General features: G+C 40.1%; 1 non-coding gene across 1 annotated transcript; it reads left to right on the plus strand.

The window, feature by feature from the left end:
* The first annotated feature begins 1,112 nt into the window (after positions 1-1,112).
* LOC128281477 (small nucleolar RNA R71) lies at positions 1,113-1,218 on the plus strand. Its single transcript, XR_008271695.1, has one exon. It is a non-coding gene; the product is annotated as a small nucleolar RNA R71 (small nucleolar RNA).
* The last annotated feature ends 5,021 nt before the right edge of the window (positions 1,219-6,239 follow it).

The raw sequence follows: 6,239 nt of genomic DNA on the forward strand, positions 1-6,239 counted from the left end.
CGTTGATACTAGCCCCTAGATCAGCTAATGCATTATTAACATCTAAACTACCAATTAAGCAAGGAATCGTAAAACTCCCTGGATCTTTTAATTTGTTCAGTAGCTTATTTTGCAGAATAGCTGAGCACACTGGGTTTAGCTCCATATGCGACGCCTCGTCCAACTTTCGTTTATTTGCTAAAAGCTCCTTTTAAAATTTCATTGCGTTTGGCATCTGTGATAGAGCTTTAATAAACAGTAAGTTAATGTGTAATTTTTTAAGAGTTTAAGGAATTTACCAAATTGTTCATCTAAGCGGTCTTTCCTTGTCGCGTTGGGGTATGGCACACGAGGTTTATATTTGACATTCACTGATTTCTTTTTATTATGACCTACCTCACCTTGACCTTTGCTTACCACAATTTCTTGCCTCGATTCTGGTTCAGGCTCAATGACTCCTTCGTCATCTTGAATATTAATTGCGTTGAGCTGTTCCCTTGGGTTAGGTTCAGTATTACTTGGCAAGCTACCTTTTGGTCGTTCAGAGATTAGTTTGGAAAGCTGGCCTATCTGAGTTTCGAGCCCTTGGATCGACGCTTGTTGATTTTTAAGTGCTATCTCGGTGTTCTGAAAACGGGTTTCTGACACTGATATAAACTTTGAGAGCATCTCTTCAAGGTTCGGCTTCTTTTCCTGTTGATAGGGTGGTTGTTGAAAACCCGGAGGATGTTGTGGTCTTTGATTTTCTTGACCTCTCCACGAGAAATTGGGGTGGTTCCTCCAACCTGCATTGTAAATGTTACTATATGGGTTATTTTAGGATCGAGAGTATTGTTACCCATATATTGGACTTGTTCCTCCTCGATGCCAGGGTTGAAGGGTTGATACTCTGTGCATGCTCCTCCTCCATTCGTCTCGCACCTCATTACTGGATGTACGTTATAAACGCCTGTTGTTTTAGTTGGCTTACTCCTCATGACTTGCCACTGATAGTTATTCACATCTCCTCTATAAACTCATAGGCATCTTCAGGTGTTTTATTTTCGATGGTTCCGCCAGCAGCTGCGTCAACCATTTGTCGAGTCGAAGGATTCAGGCCATTATGGAACGTTTGAACCTGTAGCCAAAGCGGTAACCCATGGTGAGGGTACCTTCTCAGTAAGTCTTTATATCTCTTCCATGCATCGTAAATAGTTTCTAAGTCCATCTGCACAAAGGAAGAGATATCATTATGTAATTTAGTCGTTTTAGCCGGCGAAAAATATTTTAATAGAATTTTTTTGGTCATTTGTTCCCAAGTAGTGATTGACTATCGTGGTAATGAGTTCAACCACTGTTTAGCTTTGTTTCTCAATGAAAAAGGGAATAACCGAAGATGAATGAAATCATCAAAAACACCATTAATTTTAAATGTATCGCATAGTTCTAAGAAGTTTGCTAAGTGAGCATTGGGATCCTCATCCTACAAACCATCAAACTGAACAAATTGCTATATCATTTGAATAGTGTTAGTTTTTAGTTCAAAAGTATTTCCAGCTACAGCAGGTCTAATGTAACGCCCCAAAAATCCCGAAACCCAAAAATCCCTGAAATCTCAAACTTTCTTTATTTTCGGTTTTGATAAAAATTGTGTTTTATGTTCCTAGCCATGTGATAATTATAGTAGGTCTTAATTAAGGTTTGAGTTTGAACCTAGGAATAAATGAATTTATAGTTTAATTATTAAAAGAATCAGGGTTGGCAAGTAGGTGGGCTTTTAAATAAAAATAGGGGAAAAATAACATCAAAAAGCCTTGTGGAAGAGTGGCTAAGTGACACCACTTAGAGTGCAGGAAGGTGGCATTAGTAGCTAGCAAGGAGGGCCAAGGTTCGAATCCTAGTTTTGTGTTTTAGAAGTTTAATTTTGGCCTTCTAGAATGATGGAAGTGGCGTGAAGATGGACTCTAAGGGGAGTGTTTAGAAGAGAAAATTAAGGAAAGGATCAAGGGGTTATCAGGGAGAAAAATGAAGAGATGAGAAGGGAGAAGTGACGGAGCTGAATTGGGAATTGGGCATGGAAAATTTAGCTATAAGGGCTATAAATATGGGGCGAATACAGGGTTGCTAGGCTACTGCCGAAATTCTTCTTCACCTTGTTGCCAGAAACCCCTTTCTCCAAAAACTGAAAACCCTTTTGTTTTTCTTTCTTTTCTTCCTACCGATTTCTATTCTTCTCTACACAATTTTCTTTGTTTCACTTAGTCGATTTCTTCTTCTACTCTTTTTCTTCAATATGTACCAAATAAACCTTATTCACCATACTAAGTTTGAAAAGCCAAAAAGCTGAATTTCCCAAAGGTTGAATACTCTTTGACCGAATCTAGTAGAATTAGTATCGGATCTCAGATCTTAGCTCTCTGCCGAATTGCTCTTTAGGTGTTTGCGGTTTTGATCTAGGAGTTGATCATGGTTAATGATTTAAGAAAGGGCTGATCGCGCAAGGTAAGGTTAATGTAAGGTTTCGGTTTTAGTAAGGATATGTATTAAGCATGCGATTAATGGAAGGTTGATATTGTTTGTAGGTTTGGACTAAGGGAATCACAGCACGCTTGCTTACCAGGTGTGTACATACACTGCACACACATTATGTATCGGTCTAAGTCGAAATGCCAAAAAGCCGAAATGCTGAAAAGCCGAAAGTTTGTCTACGGTAGTCTTGCGAGTGCGTGAACACTCGTAAGGGGGAGACCGATAGGTTGCCTGAGGCCCACAGGCGATTCCGTAGACTTGGGTTGTGATTTGGCCATATGGGCCGAAATGGGCTAAATGGGCCCGATAGGCTGTTAGGCCTATAATAGGCAAAAACTAAATGTTGATGCTATGTGATAGGAACTTGTATGTGAGCATGATTATGAATGTGACTGGGCCTAATGGGATATATAAATGCGATTTGGGCCTAATGGGCCATATACAGGTGATTTGGGCCTAATGGGCCATATGAATATGATTGGGCTTAATGGGCCAGATACAGGTATGTGAAATTGTTTGGGCTTTGTAAGGGGTTTTGGGCCTAGTATATGATATCCACATAAGACTTAATTAATATATTACGACCATGGACAAGTCAAAGGGTTAAGGTGTGGCAACGGGTATATGCATGTCTGGGATTGGATCTAGGGAGAGCTTGGTCCTTAAGTGGTCTTAATGACTCACCTCCTCTTCTCTGGAATCCTACCTGGTGCATAGTATTCATTCATCTTAGTTCACAGGATTTGTTAACGGGCCAAGGTAAGTGAAAACCGTAATAGAGAGAAAATTATCGAAATGCCCCTAAGGGCGAAAATGACCAAAATACCCCTAAGTGTTAAATGTAAGTTTTATGGATGTGACATGCATACATATGATATTCTGTTTAGGTTGCATATGGGTTGGGAATTATGGAACGGAGGAAGTATATGAGGATCGTATGGTTACTTGACAATCATGGATCCACCAACGGCTTTTAAAGCACAATATGTAAATGAAGGTAGTTCCGCAACCGGGCTACCAATGGTGTGTGGGTTGGATGGGTCAATATTTATATCCTCACATGGTGTGATGGGGGATGGAGCTGGTGTGTAGAGGATGGATAATTTGGATGGGATTACATTGCATGTTTGATGATTTCTCTTTGAATGTAACACCCCAAACTCGGCCCAGACGTTATGGCCGAATCTGACGTGCCACATTGAATTTAAAAATCCATGTTTCGTTTTAGTGCTTTAAAAACCGACTTTTGTTAAGCTAACAAAGTGAATGGAAGCTGGGAACCAGGTAGGAATCCGTAACAGAGGTGGTGAGCCATGAAGGCTGCTTAAGTACCAAGCTCTTCGAATGGATCCAATCCTAAACATGCCCACAACCATTGCCACACTTGGTTAAATCGAGTTGTAATTTATTTAAGTTGAAATCTTTGATAAATCTGATAATCGTGGCGTGGTGCTATTTTGAAAACAATTATCATTTTGAAAACACGACCTAAGTCTAGCCCATTTATTAACAAACAGATTAAAGTTATTAAAAATAAAATAATCCCAGAAAAGAAAGAAAATCAAGTGAAAATGGCCTTATTACAACCCAAAAATAAATAATAAATAAAGCAAACTTAATGAAAACCAAACACTTATTCAAAAGCCCAAAGGCGACCACCGTGGCCACTCTGAATCCCCTCCGACCCCAAGTCCCCAAATCAAGGCTCACCTGCAAGGTTAAGGAAAGGGGGTGAGTTTGGAAACTCATGTGCAACAAGCCCTTTCGAGCCCAAAACAATATCACTCTTTGGCCTAAGCCCAAATCCAATCTCAACATATACTGGGTCGAAGCTTTTTCATATTTCATATTTCATAACACCGGGCCGAAGCCTTTACTGTATGGCCCGTAGGCCCATTTTATTATCATGAGTAATGTCAATGAAAGAATGAATGCAAGCCCAATTGGGGAGACTACTTGACCCACCATCCGCTACTCTCCACCAGTACCAACCAACACACCATGTGGGGAATAACTCAACCCACCCAACCAACACACCACTGGCAGCCTAGCTGCTTTATCATATATCTGGAGGCCTAGCCTCTTTTAATAATTGGGGCAAAGCCCATTTCGATAAACTGGGGCATAAGCCCTTTTCAATAAACTAGGGCATAAGCCCTTTTTGGTAAACTGGGCCATAAGCCCCTTTCAATAAACTGGGGCATAGCCCTTTTGCACTTCCTCCATCCATATAAAAACCCAACCAAATGCATTTATGATTACATCATGTGCATTTCATACATATCATGTGCGTATCATATCATTCATGTATATCATATCCCACGTATCAAATTTATAGTTAAACCCTAGGGGTATAATGGTCATTTTTACCTAGGGGCAAAACAGTCATTTTCATATTATAAAGGTAATTTCATAAATTTACCAAATATTAGGGTTTTCCATGTTCATTATTAGTTACTAACCATTCTTATGTTTTAAACAGCGATTGTGGCCCATTTTTAGCGCAACCGAGTTATTGGACCAAAAACCCCTAATGGGCCTTACAAATGCCGACTTAGCCCACTAAGCCCACTTAACTCAAACTTTACAACAGTACCAACCGTGTTAGCATGCAACTCTTCCAAATTCCATTTTCTATCATTTCTACCCAAATGGGCCCAGAAGCCCATTAGGCCCGATTTTGGCCCCTCGAGGCCCAACTTACCGTGAATGCCAAAATCATGCCCTTACCTTTTCCAACGTTCCCGATCATCAACCCGGCAAATCTAACTAACCAATGAGTGTTCGCTTGCTCACAAGTCCTCGAAATGCCAGAATTTCGACATTTTAGCTTTTCGGCATTTATCGTTTTAAGCTATGAAAAAGGGTTCGTTACACACCTGTTTTGCGATATTCCTCGACGAGATCTCCTACACAATTTCTCCTATAATCAACCGTTAATAGATCAGCTCACAATAATTGAACCAAATCGAGAACCATCTAATATCAACTCTTACACATTCGGCCACCCTCCATAATGGCCTTAAAAACCTTACCTTTGTCGAAATTGATGACTAGCTCTAGCCACTCCGATGATCCAAACTAATCCAAGTTGACCCTACGCCTTGCTGCTCCTCCACTAAACAAACCATGAAAAGATTAAAAGAAAAACCCAATAAAGTCTATACCCACATTCGGCCATCCCCTAAACTATAGGAGTTTCGGCTTTTGTCAACAGTTACTATAGGAATCGTTTAGAGTTCGAACACTTACCACAGTCTCTCTTCTTGAATCCATTTATGCTTAAAAGATAAAAGGATTGGCCACCAAAAAGTGAAAAAAAAGAGGTTTGCTGGTCAACAAGAAATCGGCACCACCTAGATTCACATATTTCGGCTTTTGCGGTATTTCGGCAGTAGTGGTGGTAAGAAAAACAATAGTTGAACGAAGGGGAGTAGTGGGCTGGTTTTGGAAAAGAAAGAAAAAAGAAAAGATGAATGGGAGGAAGGTAGATTCGGCTGAAAAAGAAAAGAAAGAAAAAAGACTACACCAAAAGGAGAAAATGGCACACCCTAATTCCTATTGCTGAAAATCCCTAACTAAAACCCCTCTGTCGAAATCCCCTCTCTAATTCCATCAATTCGTCTAAGTTCTATCCTTCTGTCAATTCCCTAAAATCTCTCCCCTTATCCCTCCTTAATTCATGCATTTGACTGATTCAAACTCTCTCCCACGGAGTTCCATCCAGCTTTAAACTCTAACATGCACAAGCA

Source organism: Gossypium arboreum, chromosome 1 (genome assembly GCF_025698485.1).
Source record: "Gossypium arboreum isolate Shixiya-1 chromosome 1, ASM2569848v2, whole genome shotgun sequence".
Lineage (NCBI taxonomy): Eukaryota > Viridiplantae > Streptophyta > Magnoliopsida > Malvales > Malvaceae > Gossypium > Gossypium arboreum.